The 27654-nt window shown below is 48.1% G+C and overlaps 1 protein-coding gene across 2 annotated transcripts in view; it reads right to left on the bottom strand.

The window, feature by feature from the left end:
• The window catches only part of ZBTB7C (zinc finger and BTB domain containing 7C), a 332059-nt gene extending 317378 nt beyond the window's left edge, over positions 1-14681 (bottom strand). For both annotated transcript variants that reach the window (XM_081078438.1, XM_081078439.1), the window contains exon 1: positions 14557-14681. The gene's annotated coding sequence lies outside the window, so the exon portion shown is untranslated. The remainder of the gene's footprint in view (positions 1-14556) is intronic.
• Positions 14682-27654: the final 12973 nt, after the last annotated feature.

Below are 27654 nucleotides of genomic sequence, written 5' to 3'. Positions count from 1 at the left end.
GGGTGCTCTTTGCATTCATTTTCTGATCGAGCATCAAAAGAGCAAAGCAGACCACACAATCAAGAAGCCACTGGAATCCCTACCAAGCCCTGGTCAGTTAGTTCCACCACCCAGCGACCCCACGTTAGCCAGGTAATGGTGGATTTCTGCAGTATTTCCATTGCGCCCACCACATTTGAAGACGGTCTCCCTACACTGCTCCCTTCAGTGTACTGTCCCTGCACTGAAATGGGGCAGAATAGACTTCACCTTGGCATTCGTTTTTTTCTGAACTTTCAAAAGAAAACCTCCATGTGACTGTTTTTAGGTGCCTTCTACCTGGAAGACCTTACAAATATCTAAGTTTCTTTTCTTCCTATTTTGTTTGGTCAAATCAAGTACAGCCAATGGCAAGTTCTCTAATGATGGATTAGAGGGTGGGGTGTGGGTAACTAGATTTTCTGGTGATGTTAGCTTGAAAGAGCAATTTCTGAAGCGCTCTCTGCCTTGTCAAAGCTCAGCTAAGCCAGAGGCTAAAGCTGGTGTGTATGTCTGGGGGCAAGGGGGTGAAAGCAATAGAGGGTGGAGGCGAGGGACCCAAGCCAGGGAAAGATCAGATGCAGCAGGTTCATTTATTTTGACAAATCTTTTCTTTTTAATCATCTGTAATAAGACCACCGTATAATACATTGTGCGTGTGTATAACATAGTTTGGAAAGGTAATGACGTCTGGGGAATAGGCAACGTAACTCAGTTCCCAGCTATTAAATCATTGCTTAGAAGTAGGGTAAAGTCAAAGGTGTGCGTGTGTAAAAATTATAGGGCTGGTAGATTAGCGGGAGCGAGAATTAGCCAGGATCTACTCCTACATTGAGATTTAGAACCTCCAAGTACAGTGACTACATTTTTCTGTGGAGATCTTTACAGCTATTTGGAATTATGAACCCATAATATGCAAATGCACGGGGCTAAGACATACACATCCTTGGCAGAGACTGAAGATGTTATAATGTGTGCTGTAAATGGCTCGGCGTCTGTGTATAAAATCAGCACGCACATACTAACTGGTCGATTATCCCCTCTAAAACCACACATAAATTCTCCTGACAGGAATTGGGATTTCGCACACATCCTAAGAATGAACAGACTCTTAATGTGCTATGTGTGCATGAAGGATGGAGCATAAAAAAAAAAAAAAAACCAGAATGGGTCACTAGGCTAAGAGAGCTTTCTGATTCTCAAGCGGGACCACAAAGGGACTGGGGGCTACAGTTCCCTTTTGAACAGGATAATTATAATAGTAGTAGTCGTCGATAATATTTATTGAGTTCTGGGCTCTGCGACAAACACTATGCTGGGTGCTTTCCAGCTATGATCCCATATAAGGGGGGATAAAGAGAGGGAAAAGATTGAGAGAGAGAGAGAGAGAGAGAGAGAGAGAGAGAGAGAGAGAGAGAGAGAGAGAGAGGGAATGTGTGTGTGTGTGTGTTCTACTCAAAAGCTTTACCACTCTGGCAAATGTTAGTTTGTGCATAAGGCAGGCAGGGAGGGGAACTAGGTCACCCAGGCACCCAGAGGCTGGGACAGAGTCCTGGTACAAAGATGCATCCTTTTGAGGCAAGACTACTTCAGACCTGCAGCCAAAATCTAGGTAACAGACATTCCTGAGCAAAGAGCAGAGAACTAAGGAACCGCAGCTCAGAATCGGAGAAGAGGAAACAAAATTCTGAAAATAGAATGTTGCTGAGTCAGGTCTGTACAAATGCAGGGTCTTGAAAATTGTAAGGAAGGAAAAGAAAAGCCTTTAGTTAAACAATGGCTTTTAATGACTTCTGCACATAGGGGACGTTCAGTGAGGTGGCTCAATCTGGTGCATCAGAATCTGTCATGAGGAATTTCTGGCAAAGCAACAGAGGTGGAATACAGCATGGTTTGGTTTTGTATAATGTTAGTAGAAACACTATTTTATCAAATAATTCAGTTTCACCACCTTTCTCTCCACCCCCATTCCCCTCACAAAGCAGTTTAGGAAAAAACATCCAGGGCTCCAGGTAGACAAAAGCAAGCACACACTCATCCATTTTCCAATGGCTGGCAAGGAGAGTGACTGGAATTTTGCCCTCTGCTTTCTCATCTACACCACCCAGCATGTGAGCACGATTTCTGAGTTCCTGGAAGCTAGCTGAAATCTGAGTTAGGAGATGATTTGCAAAATGTGCACAAGCACATCTAACATCAGAACTAAACCAGAAATAGGAGGCATTTTCCATTCCCTGCAGGAGCATTCTATCCTCTACAAGTTAAGGCAAGGGGTGGCCGGTTAGCTCAGTTGGTTAGAGCGTGGTGCTAAGAACACCAAGGTTGCCGGTTCGATCTCCACATGGGCCACTGTGAGCTGTGCCCACCTCAAAAAAAAAAAAAAATGAGTTAAGGCAAGATGCCTGAGAGGGACCTAACCTCATCAGGTGAGATTCGATCCCCTAATACTTCATTAATGTACAGGTTCCCAAGGGCTACAGCCAGCCAGAAAAATAACAGGTGGGCTTTCCCGTTCGAGTGGTTTGTATTTATTTGTAAGTTAGTACGAAGACAGCGAAACCCTGAGATTACAAAGATGGACATAAATCCACTTAGCAAACGGAGGCCTTGGAATGGAGTCCTTGGAGCCTAACCATGACACAGGATTTACTAAGCCCTCAAATCCTTTCCTCTGGTCCTGTCCATTCACCAGCCCCGACAACACAGAGGGACAGACAATGAAAGAGGAATTCTCCTCCTTGACCACGAACCATAGGATCGTTAGCAAGTCACCTGGCTCTCACAGAAGTTGAACCATCCAGAAGGGGGGTGGAGGGAAGATGAAGAGGATAAAAGGGGTCAAATATATGGTGACAGAAGGAGACCAGACACAAGAGTACACAGATGTGTTATAAAGTTGTAATATCATGTTATTAACCAATGTTACCCCAATACATTTAACTTTAAAAAAAGAACCATCCATCTACAGAATTATTTTTTTAAAAAAAAAGTTAAATGCCTATCTCTGGGAGGTCTTCATACCAGATTTTTAGTGTCCTGATATTCCTTTGCGCTGGTAGTTGCATTTTTACAACAGTGCTTTAAGTGGCTCCAAAAGCAATTTATTTCCTAAGATGCCACAGGAAAGAGATACGGGGTAATGAATAAAAATCACCTCAGTTTGGTTGTGGACTAAAATCCATGGTTTTAATAACTGGTATTAAGTGTTTTACCTCTTCCTAAATTTTTATTGTTTAATGCTGACATCGACATGATGACATATCTTGAAGCATGACGAAGTTGAACCAAATCAGGCAGGGAAATAAAAAACCAAAAACAGAACTAACCTGGACAGAGGGGATAATCAGCCTGAGACTTAAGATTTGCTGCAATTACATCTCCAAGCCCACGCCCCTTAACCCAATGTGTTTCCTCCTGCTTCCTGCCTGCCTGTGATTTTCTGCTCAGGGGACACTTCTTCCTGAGCATGACACAGGTCGTGTTGCTCCCACCGCCATTCCTTCCTCCCTGAATAATCTCTAGGAACCTCTGTGTCAATTGCGGTGCGGAGGAAAGTGCATGGGCTCTGGAATCTGGGCTCTGCCACTTCCTGGCCGCCACGCCACCTGAAGCAGGTTAACCTAAACATTCCAAGCCCAGTTCTTCATGGGTTCAGTGGGAGCACTAACGGCTGACTGACAGCTGCAGTGAGAAGTAACGGGTCTACCACAGCTGGGCAGTGCCTGCCATGCAGCAGTTGCTGTATTGAGGTCACTTCTCACTTCTCACCCTCTTACCACCCTCCCTTCCGGAGGTCCATCTCAAGTCTTGCATCCTGCCGATCCAGGTACCTAACTTCTCTTTCCTTTCAAGGCTTATTACGCCCCTTACGCACTACACTACATCACTCAACCCTTCAGCGGAAGCAGGCCTATGTCTTAGAAACATCATCATCTTCCCAAGGTTTAAATCCTTGAGGCCAAGACCATGTCTCGGACTTCCTCTGTTCCCCTGCAGAATGTAGCCCAGCACTGAAGACACAGTGGGGGCTCCAGCACACCTCGTGTGCTCTGTGCAATCCTACCTTCCTCTTTGCACACACACAGAAGCAGCCCAGATGCTTTGTGACAGGTAATTTCACCGGGCCGATCTACAACTCTCCGGCAACTGTAGGTTGCTGCCTTCAAGCCCGCTGATGAAGGTCCACACTCAGCCTGTGGGCTCCTTTCTGAAAGCTCCTTCCTGAAGGCCCCAGGAGGGCAAGCTGCCAGGCTGGGGCCCACATTCCTAGGAAGCAGACGCCCCTCCATCTGGGAGGGGAACACAGGGCTGTGTACACACAGGCACAGCCCAGGAATCTCCAGGTCAGGCGAGTCAAGGGCGTCTCCTCTGACATTGTGGGGTCAATTTCTCCCCACTGACCACAGCCCCCTCTGGCCACGGGGCTGCTCTGCCATCACTGCCCATTCAGTGAGAAGGGACTGACCCGAGGGAGAGCCTTGCTCTCCAGACTGAAGTCAGCACCCTTTCCCTGGGATAAAAAGGGGCTTCAAAGCCTCTCAAGGTCAGAAGTAACATACCAAGGACACACAGAGTCTGACTGGCTTAGCCATGGTCGCAGTCATGGTCCTTTGGAGGACCCTGCAGAGGGCAGTGACGGAAAGGGGCAGCTTAGAGGGACCAAGGACATGATGCCGCCGTAAGCTGTGGGCAGGAAACCTTGCTGCTCACACAGCCCAGAGCCCCCCCACAACCATCCCCCACCCCCAAGTGACAGTGCTCAACACTCGTGTGGCTTCTCTGTTCCTACAAGGCTGCCCTGATGCTGTGTGACTGTTCTCATCTGTCAAAACCCCCTGCCCCCCCGCCCTAAAGTCCATGCCCCGAAGGTCAGCACCACCCTGCACACCCCCACCCTCACCACCTGGCCCAGCCGCACCCAGTGCCCAGCACATAGTAGCAACTCAAGAAACACTGGTTTCATAAATAAATGTTGACTGTCTGATTCATGTTCCAGGAAATTCAATGCAAAAATTATTTATTCTACTCTTAATCCTCAAACAATTAAGCAATTTTATTCTTTGAAGGATCTTGCAGACAATAAATCAGCAAGCTTAGCATGCTATCAATTTGCCTGTACTCAGTAAACTCAAGGATTGCTTTTATTTAAAAAAATAAAATAAATCACTGCGTAAAAACAAAGGATATTGTATAAGCAAAAGACTGGAAACAACCAAAATATCCCTCTGTAATGGACTCGTTAGGTCAGTCAAGGTACAGCCTTACAATGGAATCCACGTAGCCAAAACAAACGCACAAAAGGGAATGACATTCTGTATTGTCAGGTATCTCCATGCCATACTGTTCTGTGGAAAATGAAATACAATATGTATGATATGCTTCCATGTAGGTAAAAAAAAGAAGTGACAATACACATGCACATGTATGTGCACATATACACAGGTCCCTGTACGAGCTTAAAATATCTTTAAACTGAAGGAACAAGGACAGTGGTTGCCTCAGGGGAAGCGAACTAAGAGCTGGGGTGAGAGAAAGATGTTTCACTCTGAATGCCCTTTTGTACCTTTTGAATTTTCAACCGTGTAAGTATTGACCTATTTGAAAAAAATTAAATTAAAAATTCAAAGCAAACAATGTGTGGGAAAGTAATAAAAAATCTAGTTTCAGAAAACAGAAGAGAAATCCTCATTTAAAAATGGTTCAAGGCAACCTGGTTGAGTCATCTGTTCACTGTGCAGGAGACGAAACCCAAGGCGACCCCCGGTGTGGCAGAAAGGACGCGGTGGCAGCTGTGGGCTCTGGCATGGCTCCTCCGCTGCCATTCTGGGGGACGCCAGAGAGTAATGAGGCCCCTCTGGCCCCCAGTGTCTTCGCTCGTGAATGGCAGTGTTTGGACTCGCTCTAGAGCACACAGGTGCTTTCCTGTAGGAGGTGGCAGTCCTCAGGTAGACACAGCTAGTTACTTGGTGACAATGTAATTTTAAAAGAGATACTCCTTGAAAATGAGAGAGTTTCCTCCCCCCTTATACCCTGCCCCCCAATCTGTGGCAGGGAGATAAAAGCCTCAAATCCCTCCTCACCAGAGTGCAATAAAACCACAGCCTCTGACTCCAGGAGCTTAAAATACATTCGCAGACACACCCTTCCCTCCAAACACACCTGCTGCTTTTTTCCTCCCTCTTCCCACATCCTCTCTGGACAGGCCAAGTGCCCATTTATGACAGAGCTGACATTTTTCCTTTTTTGTTCTAATATTTCCTGAGGGGCCCTCCCGTCTTGTATGGCTGCCATTCACCACCATCTGGGATGACCCCGGAACAAGAGGAACTCCAGGATTTCCAAACAATAAAATCATGTCACTTTTTCAAACTAATAGTTAGTGCCTGCACACCCCATCCTCAAAATATACTTTTAAATAAAGGCAACTTCATGGTGGTGACTGAATGTTGTCCATTCTTAGGGAGGCTTACATGTCACCCTAAGTTGTCCTGATGGAACTTTCTAAAGAGGTGCTTTCAAATGAGCGGCCCAGCAGTCGTCTCCGTTGCCCGTCTTTCTCTCCCACCCCACCTCCACCCCCTTTAAGCTTAGGAAGTGGCTAGATTTGCTTTTCCATGTCTTCAACTCAGGAATTAGAGAACACAAGAGCCAGCAGGGCTTTTAGAGATGTTTCAACCACATTTTGCAGATGGGAAAACTGAGGCCTATAAAAGCGGAATGGCTCCCTCAGGAATACACAATTAGCCCACCAATGGGCAGGACAAAAGTCAGGTCCTACAATCCTTTGCTTCTTCCCTAATTTGCTTGCTTTTGAAACATCCCCTTCCAGAGGCCCAGCTGCCTTCCCATACCAGGCAGAGCCCCCCAAACACCGCCAGCCTCCCCCAGACTGGCCCTCCTGACCTGTGCCCCTGGCTCACTGCACTGCCCCCAGGGGGCTACTGAGCACTTAAATGTGACGAGTGTCACGTGTTAAAATGATAATATTTGGGATATACTGGGTTAAATAACATACCTTACTGAAATTCATTTTACCCCATTTCTTTTTATTTATGTTTTTAATGTGGCTACTGGAACATTTTAAATTACATGGATGGCTCACATTACGTTTTCACTAGGTTTGTCTCTTCTTTTTCTCTTCACTAGGTCATATGCTGCTTACCCATCCAGTTCCCAAAAACTCCGTTTCCAAAAATTCAATTCAGCAAAGCTGACCTGTCCCATGTCCCATTCTCTGCAGGGCCAGAGATTCTTTAAAGACCGACCAGGCGCAGGAGCAGAGTACACAGCGTGCCCCTGCCAGTGCCACCTAGATTGAGACTCTGACGCCTCAGGATGATTTTCAGAAGTGTATCTCTCCTCCCATGGGAGGCAGCAAAGGAGAGAGGGACTCCAGCACCCCCACCCCTCGAGCCGTGGCTTCCCATCAGTCATCCATCCCTCTGCCATCATCCGTCTGCAGACTGGAAGGAAGTATGGTGGGAGCTTGGGGAGGAGGAGGAAGAAAACAATCTTAGCTGTTGACTTTCAGCACCAAACCTGAATGTCCTCTCACCTTTCTCTTCAGGATACGAATAGAAATTCACAAAACACATAAACGATAGAGGCTTCATACGTGGACTCTTGTCCTTTGTCAGGAGCTGTGCTGGGTGCTGTGTGCGGGGCCTCGTCTCATTTTCCCAACCACCCTACGAGGTTGGTGTTCACCGTTTTCTATACGGGGCCACTGAAGCTTAGAGAGGTTGAGGAATACGCCCAAGGGGACCACAGAAAAGCAGCCACACCGTAGGACCCAGGTGTGATCAGCTATCAAACGTGCTCATCATCCCTTATCTTCTCGACGCCTGCTTCCTCATCGGCAGCATGGGGACGATGCCTGCCTGGAGACAGGTGGCACCCGCGGTCTCCAAGGACCCATCCTCCCCAGGGACTAGGCTCTGGGATCCTGGAGCCCCAGGGTGAAGGGTCTCCATCTCCTGCCATCCCTGAGTTGGGCTGCATCCCCTCGTCCTGGCTGGCAAAGCGGTCCTCGCTCTCTTGACCCGGAGGCTCCACAGCCGCTCCCCCTGCCTGGGGCCTCTCTAGGTCCTGTCTCGGGGAGGTAAGCACCTCTAGTGCCTATGTCAAGACTCTACCAAAACCTCACCTCCTCTGACACCCCAGGAAACTATTAAGTCAGAGAATTGCTTTTCCATGCTGCCCTTTCCTGCTCTGCTGCCCAGGAAGTAATGATCGTTCCCACCCCTTCACCTCCAGACCCCTGTGCCTCCTCCCCAGCCAAATGCACCCCCAAAAGAGGCCTTGACGTCAATGAGCTTAATCAGAGCCTCGACACCCCCCCCCCACACACACACACATGCTCGCGTGAGAAGGATTCTGTATTTCATTCATTTAGCAAAATATTTCCCGAGCCCCTACTACTGCATGCTGGGTATTCTTCTAAGCCCTGGGCACTGAAGGGACAGCGACAAAGTCCCCGGTCTCCTGAAGGAGCCAAGATTGTCCCCAAACGGTGATGCCCTAAACACTAATCCATATTTCTGGAGAGTCTCCTGCTGTTCTTATTTTTAGGTCAAGAAATAATTAGTTAATGGGCCCTGGAGGTTTTTCTGTAATGGTTAAATAAACTATGATACATTACTTGAAGGAACACCACACATCCATTAAAATATGTTTCTAAAGAACATGACGGCACTGGTAAATGTGATAGAATGCTCAGTGAGGGGACAGCTTGCAACACCATACACCAGTGACGGAGAGAGGTGAGGAGCATGATTCTATGCACATCCTGATGTGTTGCGGGGTGGGGGAGGGGGTGGAGAGCCTGTTTTCTTAATTCAAACTACAGAAGGTAAAGCTCACTGAAATCTCAGCCAGCAAGGAGACAGTGGAAAACACATTTTCTTCCAAATATCAGTGATTCATAGTAAGAATGTCTCAGACTCTCAGAGGGAAGGGAAAAAAAAACTTTCGGTTTATTGAAAGATGGCACAGGTTTTAAAAGTTTTAGAAAATGTTTAATCCTAATTATATTTACATGTGTATGATATGTATACGTGTGTGTGCACACGTGTGTACGTGTTAGTGGGTACAGAAAAAAGGCTGAAAGGAAATGCAGCAAAATTAGGGTGTCGTAGCAGTTTTTTGTTTTAATTTTACACCTTTCCATATTTTCCAAATTTTCTATTGTGACTCTGATTGCTTTCACAATCAGAAAGTAAGCAGTAAACGGGATGCTAATAGTTTTTTAATTTCCTCATGAATCTGTTTTTACAGGCACCATTTCAGTGGGGTTTGGAAATCAGCAGGGTGTGAAACAAATGAAATTCCCCATTCCTGCAGGGCTGAGTGTACCCCTTGGCCCTGGAGAGAAACCCTCCCTGCATCCTCCCTGGCAGCCAGCTGTCCACAGCTGTGCTGAGGACGCTGCGAATGAATGGAGTTGGTGGAAAAACACAACATTCCTGACTCTCCAAGGATGGCATTATGCTTGGAACTCTCGCTCACCAAAGAAGTAAATAAATGCAGAGAGAGAGAGAGAGAGAGAGAGAGAGAGAGAGAGAGACAGAGAGAGAGACAGAGAGAGAGAGAGCAGCCAAGCATGCTAGAGGAACTTGAGTCCTGGAGAGGGGGTCAGCTGCCAGAGCTCCCCAACTCCTAATATCACACTGGAAAGAAGATCCCTCTGCCTAAGCCCACCAGCATTGTGGAATCAGGGCTAACACCGCCTGTGACCCCCGGGCTGTACCTCTTGAACACCACGTTCCCTTCCTGCTACGTATCAGAGTTTGTATGAACAAGCTCTATCCCTGCCTCTAGGCTGAAGTGATCCTGAGGGCAGTGCCCCCAGCTGACTCATCTTCATACACCCCCTAGCACTCATTGGCATATCCACTCACCAACTATTTCCTTGGGCACTTCGGCATGCCAGGCACTGTTCTAGTGTTGAGGATACAATTGGCGGGGGGGGCAAAACAGGCAAGGTCCCTGCCCTCATGGAGCTTACATTCTAGTGGGGAGACAAGCAATAATAAAAAGAAAATCCAGATTTTATCCCCCATGGAGTTGGGTGCTATGAAGAATGTATTACAGGGTGCTGTTTCAATTGAGACCTAGATGACGAGGAGATGCCAGCTGGGAGATGCTGAGAGAAGGGCTTTCTGGACGAAGAAGACAGCCACAGAGAAACACAGGAGCTTGGTGTGTTCAAGGAACTAAAAGATCCGAGAGGGTCGAGTACAGGGAGAGGAGGGGTGTCAGAGAGGCAGGCAGGGGCCAGCCCTGGGAGTGGCCCCCAGGAGGGTAAAAAAAGGAGTGGCGTACCTGCCTTACTAAATTACTAAAGGAAACTCGCTCTGCATGCTCTGTGAGGCTGGATTGTGCAGCGATAGCCCACGGAAAAGAACTTTATCACTTTATCACTTTATCACTCCGTGACTGGGTCCTCCCAGCATCTCTGGTGCTGTGAACTGGCCAATCCGCTTGTCCCAGGGCTTTCAAAATGCCTATGGACCCTTCTCTTCTCATCCACATTCTGCTTCCATGTCCCTGCCCTCCGGATACCCCTTCATAGAGCCAAGGAGCACCACTGATGACAATCAGGAAGCCAAGCTGACTGCCATCCATTCAGCAAACATTGTCTGTGCCCAGACCTTGAGCTGGGTGCTGAAGATGTGGAAATGAGCAACATACAAGCCTTGCCCTCAAAAGCTCCAGCACGCAAAGCCTGTGCCAGGCTCACCGGGCACCACCCTTGGGCAAGAGCTGCCCAGAGCCCACCCCTCCATGTAGGGCCACCACTTAAGTCTTCTCTCCCTGGTGAAACCTGCTGTGAGCATCTGCAATGGTTTGGGTAGGTGTATTAATTCACTCCAAGGGGCTACACAGAGAGACAAGCTCAGTGCCTTGCCTGCTTCCTTGGCCCCCCACCCTCATTCCTCCCTCCACCAACCCGGGAAACAACTATGCCCGGCCTCAAGAATGAAGGTGTACCCAGTGGGGTGGCAGATGCTATTTGTTCAAAGACAAAGAAGGACTTTGGTGTTGCTTTGCAGAGTTGGGAAGGCAAAGGGATCCATCAGGAACTGGCCTGGGGCAGGGGTGGGGAGACAGGGAAAGAGCTTTCCACACATGCCTCAAACCTCCTCAACCAGCACCACACAGAAGTGCCACCGTGCGCGATCGCGATCAGAAGAACTGCAGCAAATGTATTACTTTCAGAATCTCCTCCTGCATAAAAATCAGTGTTGTCATTATTCAGAAAATCCAATTAGCCCCACTTTAGCAGGTTCTTAAGTTATGCCCTGTGAGGTTTCTGGGGTGTCCCTTGTTTTGTTCAAATGGGGGAGAAGGGGTCAGTGCCTGAGGAAAAGTGCACACTGGCTCTAGGAAATCCCTGTATCCTAAATCCGCTGGAGCAACTGAACTTCCAAGAAGCACTGCAGGACCCACCACACCTATCAGGGCTCACTCCAAAACCCACCAAGCAGTTGGATGGCAGGTTTTTTTCCAGCGGGGCTCAGCCATCCGGGGGAGAAGTCAGCAACAGGGATGGTTCCAGACCCTTGATTCTCTTCTTCCCAGGAGGAGAGGAAGGATTATAAATAGCCTGGACTCCTTCAGCCCTGCCCAGGCACAGATCCCACACCCCACCCCAGCCTCGGCCAGCTGGTCCCTCTTCGCCCAAATTCCCACAGCCTGCTAGAAGAGGGAAAGAACGACTCACCCACAGCAGAGGGGTGGGCAACAAAGTCCTTCAAGCTCCCATCAGATTGACGGGCCCCCCCATGACGTGTAATTGTAACCCCACCATGCCTCTATACTCCCTTGTAGGTATGGTTCTGGAGAGGAGCAAGAGGCAATATTTTTAGGAGTCCTCTTACTCCCTGGTCAGCCCAGAAACCCCAAGCTACCCTGAATGAAGTTATAGAGATAACACTCTCCCCTCTCTCTGCCTCAGTTTCCCCATCTGTAAGATGGACAAATCACTGAACTATGTACCACTTAGGGATGCTGATGAGATTAGTATGCAATGAAAAGCACTGTCAAAATGTAACATAGTGTATCATGATGATACCAGATCTTGGTTTCTTCTACACGAGGCCCAAGCACAGCTATGGGGACACTGACTCTTATCTGTCCATAAGAGCGGAAGAATTATACTCAGTGACATTGCATTAGCATTGAATTCTTGATACTGGGATGCCCTTGAAAGCAGTAAAACTTTCTCTCTTACAAGTCATTTCTGACTAATACAGATTGACACATACCGCACCCAGACCTATTTTGATTTAATATGATTCTGCTGGACTGTGCATGACATTATGCACTGAATGATAAGCATTGCCCTAGAATGTTTTGATTTGGGGGAAGAAAGTTCTCCGAACAATCATTCTGTTTATCATTCAACTCCTTCCCACCCATACACAGTGGTAAGAAACAAGTGGCTAAAATCTAAGTGGCCAACTCCCCGGTCTTTTTAATTAAGACACTTTGTTTGCTCAATAAAACAGAGCATAAAAAACATTTACTGAAAACCCACTCATTGATGTCTAATAGCTGTGTCAAATACTCATAACAACATTTATTCCAACACCCCCAGATAATTGCTCATCTTTCTCATTTGGTATCCACAACAGCACAGCAATTGTGTCCAAGTTAATTGATCCAGAATTGGGCTCCCTTTCAAAAATATCTGTAAAACCTAATTACCAGAAAAACAGAGTTCTGGCATTCTACGGAAAGTGGGTGCTTCACAGTGAGACAAGCTGCAAACTCATCTTGGCTAATCAAGCCACATTATGTGACAAAAGGAGTCTGAGGAATTTGAGGTGAGGAGGGAGCAAGGAAAGTTGGGACCGTGTCAGACTGAACTCCGCAGTGACCGTCCTGATGTTTTTAAGCCAAGCGCAGAGAACTGTAAGTATACCACATTCATTGGCAAGCATGCACATAGAAAGTACCAGATAATGAGCCCTTGAGGGGTTTGGGTGTGGGGGTGGCATTTCTGACCTCAGGCCATTCAAGGTTTCGCTGAGAGAACTCTCTCCACCCTGGCCTGGGAGGCTGATGTCAATTCTAGTCTCCGTGGCCCTCTAACCACTGTGGCGTGTCCCTTTCCTCCCTTGGGCCTGGAGTTTGCTCATCTGTAAAATTAGCACTCCTAATACCTCGAGTCTCTTTCAGCTCCAAAATTCTGTGACCTTCTTTAAAGCAAAGGACACGCTTTCTGCGCAGGTACTTGTGGGGTGGGGGACTAGGAAGTGGAAGCAGGCCCAGCCAGAAAGAACGACTGAGTGTTTCCAGCTCTCAGGGAGTTCTGTGCGAGTTCCGCCGACTTGCAACAGCGGGTATCAAACCCACAACCAAGAACATGATTCCTTTCTTTCAGCCCAGGACGGACCTACCGGGGTCATTCTAACCTCGCTGCCCTGGATTCGTCAACCTGGCCAGAAAAAGGGGGACAGGGTGGGGGCAAAGCACTGCACTTCTCGGGCCCTCTCTGCCAGAGCTGAGCACAGCCCATCTTCCGCCCGGGACCCTCGCCGCCTGCACTTGGCTAACAGCCTCCGCGGCTGGTTCCAAAGGACACGAGAGTCACTGCCGCATCGCTTTTCTCTGGTCCCTCCTGGCCCTCCTCCTAATGAAATCAAACGACCAGCCCGAATAACAAAGCGGCACAGCGGCCGGATACAATTCGCTTCCAAAGGAGCGGGAGAAGCGCACGCCAGGAGCAAAGCAGTGCGCGCGGTCCGTGGGAAGAGACCCCGCGCCGCCCGGGGCGGACGACGGGGCAGCCTCGGCGTGACTTCCCCGAGGCACCGACATTTCCCACAACTTCCCCACTGGACGGTAGCATCAGGGTCCCGCAAGGGCGCCACCTCCGGGAGGGACCGCCACGAGACCCTGGAGCCGCCACGCGAGACGCGGGATCCCGCACTCCCCAGCCCCTTTGCTCAGGTCCGAGATGAGACAGTGTGAGACGCGGCTGCCAGAGTCTCGGGAAACCGACACTCCCCCGAATCGTCCCGCGCCTGCCCGACAGCAGCGCGGTGAAACTTTCGGCAGGAACCACCTGTGGCTGCCGACAGGCGCGCCCTCCCCGGGCCGGGCCGCGCCGCGGGGCCCCGGGCCGCCCGCGCCCGCAGAAGTTCCGCTCCAGCCCCGCGCGCCCCTCCGCGCCGGGCCGCGGTGCCAGGCAGGAGGCGCGGCGCCCGCTCGCCGGCTCGCTCTCGGCCGGCTCGGCCCTCGTCCGCCCCGCCTCCCGCCGCACGGCTGCCGCACGGAGCCCCGGAATGGCCACCGCAGCCCCCCGCCCGCCGCCCGCCGCGCGGGGGGCGCCCCTGCCCACGCCGGCGCCCCGGGGCGCGCGGACCTCGGGCCTGCTGGCAGCAGCCCCGGACAGCGCCTTCCGGCGCCGGCGACGCACAGCCACCCTCCGGGAGCCCCGCGACCCCCCGACCCGCCGCAGCGGCCAAGGTGCGGGGAGACCGCGACCCTCACCGCTGCGGCCGGAGCCCCGCGCGCGAAGCTACTCACCGCCGGGCGCCGCCGGCCCTGCCCGCCTCCCGCACTCGGTGCCGGGCCGCGATCCTCGCGTCCTCCCCGGCCGCCGCGCTCAGTCGGTCCCGGTGCGCCGGAGCCGCGCGGGCCGCGCGCTGTCAGAGTCTCGTGGCGGGGCTGCGCCCGCGGGCGTGGAACAGAGCGGCGGCGGCGGGCGCGCGGGCAGCTCCTCCCACCCGCGCCGCGCCCCCGCCCTGCCGGCGCCCCGCCTCCCGCGCCGCGGCTGTCAGCCCCGCGCCCCGCGCCCGGCGCCCGCTCCGCCCGCGCCACCCGCTCGGGGGGCGCCCCGGGCCCGAGGGCCCGGATGTCTGCGGCCGCCGCCCCCCCGCGCCCGCGCCCGCCCCCGCGCCCTCCTCCCCGCCCCGCCACACATGCACTTGCTGCGGCTCAACCGCCTCCTCCGCTCGGCTTAATTTCTATTTTGACAGAAACTGTGGCGGTGGGCGGCGCTGCGGGGGGCGCCCCGGACCCGCGGGGGCGGCAGGCGGCGGGCAGGACCCCGGCGAAGGGGCGGAGTGGGGGGCCGGGCAGAGCCACCAGCGGCTCGGGGCGCCGTGTCTTTTTTCTTTCTTTCCTTTTTTCTCTTTGCCTCCTCCAGGATTTAAAGGGACAGCCCCGGTCGAGACGAGGGACCAGGCGGCTGCCGTTTCTCCGGTCTCCTGACGCCCTCTGCGGCCGGGCCGGACCGGCTCGCACCCGGAGCAAGGGCTCCAGACCGCTGGGTATTTTTAGGTCCACACCCGGCCCGGGGCAGCGGGGCGGACGAACTTGGCTCGGGCGCACGGCTATTTTTACAAAGCCCGAGGAGGGGAGGAAATAAAACAACTCAGCAACTGCTTTCCCACCCGAAAGCAGGGAGCAAGGAGTAGGGGCGAGAAGTTTCCCAGATGCTCTCGGAATTCCTGCGAGCTCAGAACGGTACTTCTCCGACACGTGAAACCACAGGCTTGCAGCACCTCAGGGCGCCCAAATCCTTGGGGGCAATCTGGCCCTAGAGGCCGCTAGGGCGCGGGGTACCCCTCGTAGGCGGGAGTCCCCCGCATCCCGCACCCTGCGCACTAGGGACCGTCCCTTGGCCACCGGTCACTCCCCCGGACCGCCTGGAAGGGGGCCTTCCGAAGCATCCAATCACTCAACCAAGGGGCGGTCCTTGGGTGGGCTTGGCTCCACCCATCCCGCCAAGCCCCGCCCCCTGGCACACTTGACTTGCGGGAAACTCTCCGTGGGACGCGCAGCGAGGAGCGGTGACGGACAGCACAAAGGGCCCATCCAAGGGGAGAGGGGGGGTCTCGGACCGGGAGGGACGGCGTGAGTCGTCGCGGGCGAGGCAACGCTCGGCGACGTTCTGGCCACCAGCAGGCTGGGGCACACGGGAGGGAGCTGGCTCTTCCCTCTACCTTTTTGCAACCCACGCCTCGGCGCTCCCGGAAGACGTACGAACTTTTGCCCGCCCTGGCACGACATCTGCGACTGTACCCTCGGATGTCAGCTAGTCAGTACTCTCTGGTACTCCCCCCTCGGATGCAGGAAAGTTTGCGATCTTCAAACTCCTGCAGGGGCTTGTGCTTACCGGAGCCGCGTAGCGCCCAGGACAGGCAAGAAAGCGAATCCCTCCCTCCTGTTCCCCATTTAGCCATCGACTAATGAAAGGGCGGTGGAGCTGCTGCTGTATGAGTAGTGTCTATTACTATTAAGTATACTCGATGACATCCTTTACAGAATTCACAAAAATTCATTTGTGGGCCTTTTACTTAGCACTTCTTCCCAGTGTTGCTCATTGAGATTGTTTTCATCAGTTCGTTCATTTGTGTAATAATTGCTCTATTGCAAGGCACCATTGTGAGTAGTGAAGACCAGGAAAAACACCCTGGAATAGGGCTGACAGCACAAAGCTAGGCGCACACGTGAAAGGGGGTAGGGTTGTGTACTCGTGGTGCATTTTCCAGAGAGGCCTGGCTTAAGTAAATGTCATTCATTCAACAGTTTGAACAACCACCTATCCAAACCGTTCAAAAGAGCCTATAAGTCCAGAGAAGTCTGTCCCGGAAACTAAGACATTTTCAGATTCAGAGTGTCAGGCTCCAAGTTGCTAGAGCTTTCAGTGACAAAATAATATCCTTGCTCTAAGCAGTCCTGGGAGCCACTGCCCTCCTAAATTAGGTTGTCTTTCTCCCTGCTAAATTAGGTTGTCTGTCTAGTTTCCTTTCATTATAGGGTCTTCAGCCATTTGGAGTACTGCTGGCCCTGCTGACATGTCAAGCTTCTAAACCAGAGCATGGGGTACATTTAGGGAGTTCTGGAGGATCCCAGCCCTGGAATAGCAAGACACCTGTACACAATAGGAATGCAGTTCTGGAGGTGAAGGCAGCTACAGCCATGGCAAGGGTGTTTTTCTTAAGAAAAGAGGGATGTGGATACTAAGTTAGAAATGCCTCTAAATCAGAAAGGTTCTTCTTCCTTCTCTGGATACAGTTGGCTTAGAGCAGATGTTCGTTCCGAGCTGCAGGTCACTAAATGGTTGTCTATGCCATGAGCTGTAGGAGGAGGGTTCCATGTGAGCTTCAGGTCGACAGAATCTAGTCACCACAGGCCAAATGTATAAATTTAAGAGCAAGCAGGATAAGAATGGTCTGCATTAGTGATATTATAGAATATTTTTAATGACTGAAGCTATTAGACTGTGTTTATAATTTTTGTTCAGTTGTCTTTTTTCCCGCAAGACTTCATCTTGTTTCCCACAATCCATCTTGGTGTCCTCGGTGCCTAACATACACTCGGCACCTAATAGTTGCTCATTAAAACTGCTATGCTAAACTGAATGAACAAAGTCCTTTTAGAATGGTGGAGCAGGTGTGGTGACACATAAGGACAGAGATCTAGTGACCTTTGTAAGATTCAATGTGCAATCTGCTTGTATGTGGGTGCAACTACAGACTGTCCCTGACTTCGGCTTACAGTTTTTTGACTTTAGAATAGTGCAAAAGTGATATTCATTCGGTAGAAACTGTACTTTGAATTTTGATCTTTGCCCAGAATGTGGTATGATATCTCTTGTGATGCTGGGCAGTGGCAGCAAGATGATTTTGCCCAACTGTAGGCTAATGTGAGTGTTTCTGAGCGTATTTAACATAGGCTAGGCTGAGCTAGGTAGGTAAGGCGTATTCAATGCATTTTCAACTTACGATGGGTTTACTGGAAGATAACCCCATTGTAAGCTGAGGAGCAACTGTATAAACTGTGCCATAAGTAATAGGATTTACTGGCTCCTGCCAGACTCTACTATTTATTAGCCATGTAACCTAGAAAAGTATGTCATTCATCTCCTCAGAGTCCATTTTCAAATCTATAAAAAGGAGATAATAATGGGACGTTTTCTACTCCACAGCAATGTTGTGATGACCAGATGAGAAAAGGCTTAGGCAAGTGTTACTGTGTTTCCCCAAAAGTAAGACCTACCCCAAACATAAGTCCCGGTTAAGATCGTCAGCCAGATGGACGCATTTAGTCCATTATGACGATGTTCCAGAAGAAGATGACATGACTGTATTTGAATAAATGTAGATTGTTGTATATGAAAAAAAAATAAGACATCCCCTTAAAATACTCCCTAATGCATCTTTTGGAGCAAAAATTAATATAAGACCCCATCTTATTTTCAGGGAAACACGGTACATTCATTAAGGGGTTACTGTGTGTCAAGCACTGTAAAGTACATTGTAAATAACCAATATTGGATACTAGAATAAATTTTACAGAAATTATCAGAGAACTGGGTTCAAATATTTACCTATGTCCCAAGGGTGGTGAGAAGCTGATTCAAGACAAAAGAAGAGAATTAACATTTACAGAGCTCTTTCTAGAATCAGAACTCATGGTAGGCATTGTTCTATGTTCCTCGTCGCACTGTGTGCAGTACATTTTGTAATGACCATTTTATAGACGAGAAATCTGATACCAATAGCAATGGTAATGGCCAAGGTCCCACAGCTGGGAAGTGGCAGAAGCTGCACTGGGACCCAGGGTTGTGAGTTGGGAATTAACCAGCCTTCCCTCCTGTGGTGCTGCCTCTAGAGGAGAAAGAGTGGCTTTGAGGAAATCAAGGCGGAGGAGGATTTCAAGGAAACAATGGGTTCATGTTACCACAAGGCAGGTTGGGCGAGGTGCAATCTTGGTTGCAAGGAACATCTTGGAAAAGGTGGCATTTGACTGAGTCCTTTACGTTTGGATGATTTCTTTCTCTTTTTTTAATTTTTAATTTTGAAATAATTTCAGATTTTCAGAAAAGCTACAAAGATAGTATAAAGAATACCTTCACCGATTCCCCAAATGCAAACATATCCCATGCTCTCTCTATATATGTCCTGCTCTCTATACATATTATTTTTCCCTGAACCATTTGAGAATACGCTGAAGACATGATGATCCTTTACCGAAAAATTCTTCAGTGAGTGTTTTCTAATAAGGACATTCTCTTACGTAGTAATCAAAATTGGGAAATTGACATCATCTATTTGTTGACATCATCAACTATTATCTAATCTAAACCATATTTAGATTTTGCCAATTGTCTCACTAATGGCAAAAATGAAAATTTTGCTCAGGATCCAGTTCAGGATTACAAATTGCATTCAGTTGTCAGACCTCTTGGGAGGGTATTTTTATTATGAAAAAGAAATTTGGGGGCCGGCCAGATGGCTCAGGTGGTTAGAGCACAAGCTCTCAACAACAGGGTTGCTGGTTCAACTCCCACATGGGCCAGTGAGCTGCGCCCTCCACAACTAGATTGAAGACAATGAGCTGCGGGAGGGGCTGCGGAGGGGCTGCCGGAGGGGCTGCTGGAGGGCTTCATTGGTTAGAGCACCGAGCTCTCAACAACAAGGTTGTTTCCCACGACTGATGAGTCCTGGAAAAACACACTATTCCCCAATAAAAATATTTAAAAATTATCAATCATTTCTTATTTTAAATGGCTATACACTTATGGTCCATATGGGGTCACAAAGACTCGCTCCTTGACCAAACTTTAGACAGTCCCCTCTGAGCCCTCTTTTTGACTAGGCCTGGCCCTTTGGCCCCGTATTCTCCTACCTAGTCCAGTTGTAGCAAGAATCTTGCTAAGTCAGTTTAGTGAGAATCACGCCCCCCCAGTCCCCTTCCCCGCCCCCCGTGATATCTGATTAAATTCCTCATTTCCCACTTTTGACATCTGATCAAAGTCTCCCTTAGCAAGAATCCTGTTAGGTCAGTTTAGCAAGAATATACCTACCCCTGATGTCTCCTTAGTAATTTCCATCCACTGACCCCCACCCTCTGGGCTAGAAAGCCTCTTATTCTTGTTGAGCCTGATAGCTCTCCTCTATTGCAATACCCCCTTTGCAATAGTCATCAATAAAGTCTTGCTTACCGTTTTAACAAGTGTCAGAATAATATTTTCTTTAACAGGGCCAAAGAAAACAGAGAAAACTTTTAAAACCCCTCTGTAATCACCCACCAGCTATAACCCATGTTAATCGTGATTTGTTTTTAATGTACATTTGTAAGCCAAGCATACAACCATCACCCCTTTGCAGGGGCCAGCTTCCCCTAGAAAATATTGGATATGGAAGTTCTATTTTCAGTTTCTCCAGAAGTTCTCCCGCAGTGTCCAGTGTATCTCCTGCGGCTCCCAGCGTGGCCACCGTCCACCTTGCCCTTTAGGTCCTGACGCAAAACTCCAGTTACCATCTCCCCTGAGAAGACGGTGTGTCTCCCAACAACCCCAGGAAGAAGCTGCTGTGTGTAGGCCAGGCCCCTCAGAACAGCCTATTCTTTTGTTTGCCACACCAGGGCCTGCAAAGGCTTTACTGGGTAACATATTTAATACAGGGTTGCTGTAGCTCAAGGCAATTAAAATGCAAGGCTGGACAACTTGAAACTGTGCACGAGATAGGACTTCCCCCATATTCCAGGGAAAAGCAAGCAGGGGTTCAACCCTCTACAGTGGTCCCTCAATGGTGTACCTCACTTCTAACCTGGCTCCCTAGCTTTCAGAAGTCTTTCCTCCATACTTTGTCCATCTACCCTTTGATGTAGGTGGGTCGTCACCAACAGGGCTGTTCAATGATGGCCATTGGCACCCCAAGCATTGCTAAAGCTGAGCAAGCCAGGCCAGGTGAGGTCTATGGGTTAAGTCCAGCCTCCCTGAAGCTCTCCCTAGCGGTCTGAGTGGCAGCTGTGCTATGTATTCTTCCAACTATTCCAAGTAATTGTTGAATCAAGTGTGCAGACAGGCACGCTTCCCACACACGCCTTCCAAGGACAATGCTCAGAGATGATTCAGTCTAATTCTATGAGGAGCAGAGAAACAATTTCCTAGTTACCTCAAATTTTGCAAAATGCCATAGTCGCACTTCCTTTTCTTCATTGCCCTTCTCCGTGAGTTTGTATTGTCTGGTTGCCCCACTGCTCCCACCTCCATAAGAATTTGGAAGTGACCAATCACTGAGCCAGGGCCCCCAATGGACCCTTAGTTAGCCAAGCACCAGGTCAGAGCTTGTATTTTCCCTGAGAATGTGATTGAACCAAGAGCCCTTCCCCTTCTCACAGTCTGTGTGGAAGGAGAGGACTTCTTTCACTGAGAGTGTGCAGGGTACCAGGCAAACATCTGTTCTGGGGTACCTGTCTACATAAACAATTTAATTTTAAAATGTATTACATAATCCACAGCCCACGTGAAGCAGAATGACTTGATGAAGATTTAGAATAATGGGTAGGGAACAGATATTTACATTTGTATTTATTGTTTCATCGGTGCGCATAAAGATTCTACATAGTGTCCAGGCACCATCTCTTCCTATTCAAATCCAAAAACCACCTTTTCATTTTCTTTCTTGTTCACTATTGTCAAACGCACCATTCTTAGATAACTTCATTATCTTCCACCTTGAGAAAAGGTAGTGACGCCATTATTACTCTGCATGGCATTGGGAAAAGGGTTCCCAGACCCAATTCTAATGTGTGTGGAAGCAACAACAAGCAATTGTCCAGCAGGGTATCCGAGAATTCAACTCAATTCTGACAAATTCCACCTGGAGTTAACATTAGATTCCACAACTGTCCAGTCCTACAAGATGCCGTCCACTTCAGATGCCAATCACAAGTCCAGGATGTCACCTGTGCTTCTGACCAACTGCCTAGAAATCAGAGGTTCTCACAACCCCCTCCTTGGGTTTGATTAATTTGCTAGAGCAGCTCACAGAACTCAAGAAAACCTGTTTACTCACTAGGTTACTGATTTATTACAAAGATAGTAAAGGACACAAATCAGTAGACAGAGGAAGAGACACGTAGGACAATGTCCCATACAAAGGAGCTTCATGCAGCTTGGGGCCCAGCATGGTGGCACCTGGAAGCGTTCTGTTTCCCCAGCATGGAAACTCTCCAAAAAATGAGCAACAAGCGTTCCTCTAGGGTTTTATGGAGGCTTTGTTACGTAGTCACGATTGACTAAATCTTTGGCCATTGGCGATTGAACTCAATCTCCAGCCCCCCTCTCCCCTCCCCAGAGGTGGAAAGTTCCAAACCTCTAATCACAGAGTAGGTTCTCCTGATGATCAGCCCCCACCTTTGGGTGGGGTCCCAAAGTCACCTCATTAACATAACAAAAGACACTTTTTGTCTATCTCAACACTTAGGAAATACCATACCAAGCGTACCAAGCATTTGGGGAGCTGTGAGCCAGGAACTGTGGATGAAGACCAACTACCTTACAAGTCACAATATCACACATGGCTCTTCAGAATCTATTTTATCAAAAAAATATAGCTCTTGTTACCTCTGGAGTTCCTTAATACCGTTGACTCATGATATTGCATCATCCACCCATGGTCCATGAATACTGGCTTCCAATGTCTCTCAAAAGTTTTGTCGATGGGGGCCTCAAATGTAAGACTTACTCAGAGTATGCAGGGAAATGTGAGTAAGCATTTGTTTCAGATGGCATTAAATTTACCATTGAGAATGGTATAGTATAAACATAAAACAACGCCTTTGCCACCCACGTCTTCTCTTAATCTTTTTAGGCTGTCGTCACTGCATTCCGAGAATGGAATCTCTTTCAATATTGACCAAGTCCCTGTATACTAGGTTCAATATTGTCACTCTAAAATTCACATCCACCTGGAATCTGTGAATGTGACCTTATTTGGAAAAAGGGTTTTTATGGATGTAATCAAGTTAAAGTAAGGCTATTAGGGTGGGCCCGAAATTCAATGAGTGGGGTCCTTATAAAAGAGGGAAATTTTAAGGCCCAGAGACACACAGGGGATAATGCCGTGTGAAGATGGACTCAGAGACTGGAATGATTCATCTATACTATAAACCAAGGAACACTATGGATTGCTGGCGACTCCAAAGCTAAGAAAGAAGCATGGAACAGATTCTCACTCAGCGCCTCCAAGAGGGTTCTGCCGTGACTCCATAACTGCAAGTCTCCAAGGTTGTCATGAAGACGAAAATTCCTCGTCATATGGATAGAGCTGTTCTGTTCTTCACAGCTCTTCGCCATCTATTTTCTCAAGTGTTAGGTTGAAGAAGTTTTCCTCTTTTGATTTTACAGATCAGGAAACCGAGGTTTGGCAAGTCATGACTTCACCAAAAGAGACAGGAGAGTTGGGTCCTTTGCAGCAAAAGCTGGGTAGAAATGTAGGCAGCAGTGCTCTGGAGCTCTGTTATTTTTCTTTGAACATGCAAGCTTACCTCACTTGTGTGCACGGAGTAGGGGGCAGTGGAGTGAGTGATGAGGGGCCATGCACCTGTGTGTATATGTGTTCCATGGGCATGTGGGTGAGGCACATGCACCAGCTGGATCTCTCTCTCAGGAGGCGGTGATGGGCACCAATTTTCCCTGCATGGCTTCCTCTTCCCAAATAAACAGTCACGGGACACAATGTTGGAAAGCCCAGAAGATTTTCTGTCTCCATGGACCTGGTGCCCTGCCTGCTGCAAACCGGAAGCCATCAGAGCTATCGCCAGCCCTCCACTTCCCTCCAGCCTCAGTCTCCAGCTCCAGGACTCATGGAATGCCATGAGCTCACTGCGCCTGGCCTGCTAGGCACCAGCTATATAAAGATGGATATTTTTCTGCCAAAGAAAACCCAGGGCTGGGCCAGTGACCTGGACTTCTTTCAACAGGTTGGCTCAGCCACACACCCACCTCAAGGCTCCGTCCCTTCCAGGACCCTTCTATTCCTATCTGGGTTCGGGTCTGTGCGACCCTGAATAGGGTCCACCATCACAAAAAAAAGTCATGTTTTCTGAGGACCATGACTTTTTCTCCAAGTTGCAAATAAGCGAGCAACAAACAGTGCAGGGAGTGAAAATGGAGCTGGCAATTTCTAACCTGTAGAAGTCTACTGATCCTTTGAGGTCCACCTGATTTGTCATCCACTCTGTAACTTCTTACCCAAATTCTACCAAAAAGCACTAGCCTCCTGCTTCTCTGTGCTCCATCAGCAAAATGTGTGCACTCTTATTATAGCCTTTGTTGCCTGGGGAGCAAACAGGTGCCAATAGGTGCCAGGTCTGATTGATGGGTAGTGAGTGATTGCCTAATTGCTCTGTCAAGAAGGATACTGAGGCCGTATTTGGACACAATGGGAAACTTGCCATCACCAGTCAGGAAAGGCAGATGCAGTGGGTCCTCACCAGGCACCACGCAGCTGTGTCTGCCAACACAGACTGCCACACTGCACTGCCCTCCATTACCCCACCTGCCCCATCACCATATGAGCAATTTGGGGACAGGACTCTATTTGCTCACTTTGTACAGGGTGTGATCAAAACGTATGGGGAATGCTGCGGCCGAGCGCCATCCAATGGAAAGGCAGGGAACTTCAATATGGGAAGCGGCGTGTCGAACCTTAGTGACAGTATGTGACAAGTTTCAATTGTTCTGTGCAGTCAGTCGAGTGTGAGCTACGGTTGAGAGAAAGTGTTTTAAAGTGTGCCGTAAATCATGGATCATGAACAACGCATTAATATGAAATGGGCAAATGGTTTCATCCTCCATCATGACACCACACCATGTTACACATGGCATCTGGTACAGCAATTTCTGTAGGATAAGAACATTATGGTGCGTCCTCCTCCACCTTATTCACCGGATCTGACACTGTGTGACTTCTGGCTCTTCCTCAAAGTCGAAATGACCATGAAAGGTAAACATTTTGAATCGATTCAGAACTTTGAGGCAGCCACAACAACGCAACTAAAGACATTCACGAAAGAGGACTTCCAGAACTGCTTGAGAAAGTGGCAAGAATGATGGGATAAGTGTGTTCGAAGTGAGGGGGAGTATTTTGAGGGGGATTAATGGCAATGTGTCTTTTATTGCAATAATTATTTTTATTTAAACATTCACTGTATTTTTTGATCACACCTCATCTGTCCAGTACACTGCCTGGCACTTAGTAGGTACACGAGAAATATTTTGCTGAATGAACGATTGATTAAAAGACTCCATAAGCCTTCCCATAATGTGGAGAAATAGGTGCACCTACCCTGGCTATAGACAAGTGGGAATTACACAACTTCAACACTCCTTTTGGTCTACAGGGAGACCCCTTCTTCTCTAAGCACTCATTGTCTCTCCTGTAATCTTATTCTTGATGACATCATGTCCGATAATGCCTTGTTATAGCTTTATTAATGTGTCTTCAATTTGTCTCCACATTAATAACTCGAGGGTGAAGATGGTCACTTTTCCCTTAACCCACACTGTGCCTAGCCTGTTGACACAGGTGGGCATTTAGTAATTCCTGGTTAAATGAATGAAAGTGTCTTCTGACTCTCCACCTGCCATTTACTCTTCTGTTTTGTCAATGCTATTTGTTAGTTTCATACCAGGTAGTAAATGGAGTCCCATATTACATAAGTGCATAAGTGTATTTAATTTCCTCTTATCAAGCCATGACAATCTTAATTGAATTTATAAATATTAACTGAATCATACTCGTAGAACTTTAACTTGGAATGCACCACATATTCGTTTAAAATACTTATTTTAAAGGTGAGGAAACCAAAACCCTAATTGCTGACAGAGTTGCTATCTCCTCTCTCTACTTCACCTTTTTCATTCATTCAACAATAATTGTTTTGGAGTTAACACGTAATTAAAATTTATTATAAATGATTTTTGAAAAAATACAGCACAAATCATACTTCTAAATGTTTTGATGCCTAGTTCTGGGAGCTTTTCGACAAAACCAACTCTACATGGAGGTAGAATTAACAAGGCCACTCGCCAGGTTCACTGTGCTCCAAATTCCTCCCCAAGCCACTCGCAGCTCTCCAACAAGATTTTATCAACCAATATGTATCTCAGTCAAGTATCACCAGTTGCAAAAGACATACAAGACATAGCCCATGCTCTCCAAGTACTATCTCTGTAATGATGTACAGCTTACACATTTTTCTATAGGCCGCCAAAGCTATGAAAGCATCTGATTTATGTGGTATACAATGAAGCAGGTTTTCTAGACACTTAAATCTTAACCTTGAAGCGATCAGAACTTAAAATACATATGTTTCATTATGTACGTTAGAAAGAAAACTTTCTAAAACATACTACATACACATTTTTAAAACAGCAAATGCTCACTTAGCTCCACCCTCTCTTAAGGATGCTATGGCCCCCTTACGAGCTTTCTTGGGCTCAGGTACAAAGCCCTGATCCACTCAGGGTTCATTGAGGTTTGTGCGGCTCTTCCACACTGAATAGCCCTAGAAAGCCGTGGATTTTTAGTTCTTCTATGATATAGCATTGTGGGCGTACTTCTGCCTCCATTCTTACTACAAACTGATGGCTGTCATTTCTGCATTTTGCTGGTTTTCCAGTTTCTTTCACTGTTTCTAGTTGGGTCTCTTCCAGAGGGCCACTCTGGGTAAACCCTTGGCCATTGTGTTTCTCGTGCTTTTCTCCACCTCTTTTCCTCTAGGCTGCGTCTATTAGAGGATTCTCATCCAGGACTGGCATCATGGTTATTGGACCTGTGCTGTCACAGAAGACTCCACACTCAGAAGGGCCCACACTTGGCTCAATGCTCTGCACTCTTGAAACTCTTCACAATTTTATCTTTGCATTCGAGTTTCATAAGTGACGGGTGATGGGACAAGGGAGCATGGGCATGAGAGAGGAGACAGGCTGAATGAGTGTCCTCCGCTCTTTGCCGCCCCATTCACGAGTAGTGTGGGGTGCGCCCCCTATGCGGCTCCATAACACCCCACCTTCTCCTCCTTATGAGCCTGGCTGAACTCCCACACATGGTGGGCCCACAGAAATAATGTCCACATCCCATGTCCACACGGTTATGACTGAGTGAGTGGGGCACTGACAGCCTGAGCGCCCGATTCTTTCCATTCAAACCAGAGCTTGCTTTAAATACAGAAAAATGAAAATGGCACATCTAAGAAACACAAATGACCAAGGAACCCTATCATATCTTTTTTTGACTCATGTTACTTCTCTGTATTAGCCAACAACTTATACTAAAGAGGGTGGCATAAAAAGAAAGGAAAAGAAAGGACAACCCAACTTCCTTTTCCTTTAAGTCCTTCCTTACTTATCTATCGGTAAACTGAAGTTGGAGGTAGGTATGCTTATCAAAAATTTAAATGAAGATAGTTGATTTACTTTTACCCAGAATTTCCCTGTTGTGCTAGGAATAAAATACACATGAATGTACGAGCTATGAAATGTGAATTATGTAATTTTGGTAATTCTGCTTATGAGTTAAATTCTTTTACATTTGCATTTAAAATTATTTATTCACAATAGGTAAAAGGTGGAAATAACTTAGGTGTCCATCAGTAAATGAATGAGGCACCTAGAAATGGCAAACTCAGAGACAGAAAGTAGAGTGGTAGTTGCCAGGGGCTGGGAGAGTGAATGTACTCAATGACACTTTAAAAAATGGTAACTTTATGTTATGTATATTTTACCACAATAAAAAATAATAAATATTTAATTGGCACAGTATAAAGATGAATGGTAAAATTCATGCAAAGAATTTAAATGTTTAATTTTTCTTTACTTAT

Source organism: Rhinolophus hipposideros, assembly GCF_964194185.1.
Source record: "Rhinolophus hipposideros genome assembly, chromosome: 17".
Classification (NCBI taxonomy): Eukaryota; Metazoa; Chordata; class Mammalia; order Chiroptera; family Rhinolophidae; genus Rhinolophus; species Rhinolophus hipposideros.
Note: the sequence above shows the minus strand (reverse complement) of the source record. Positions and strands in the feature narration are given on the sequence as shown.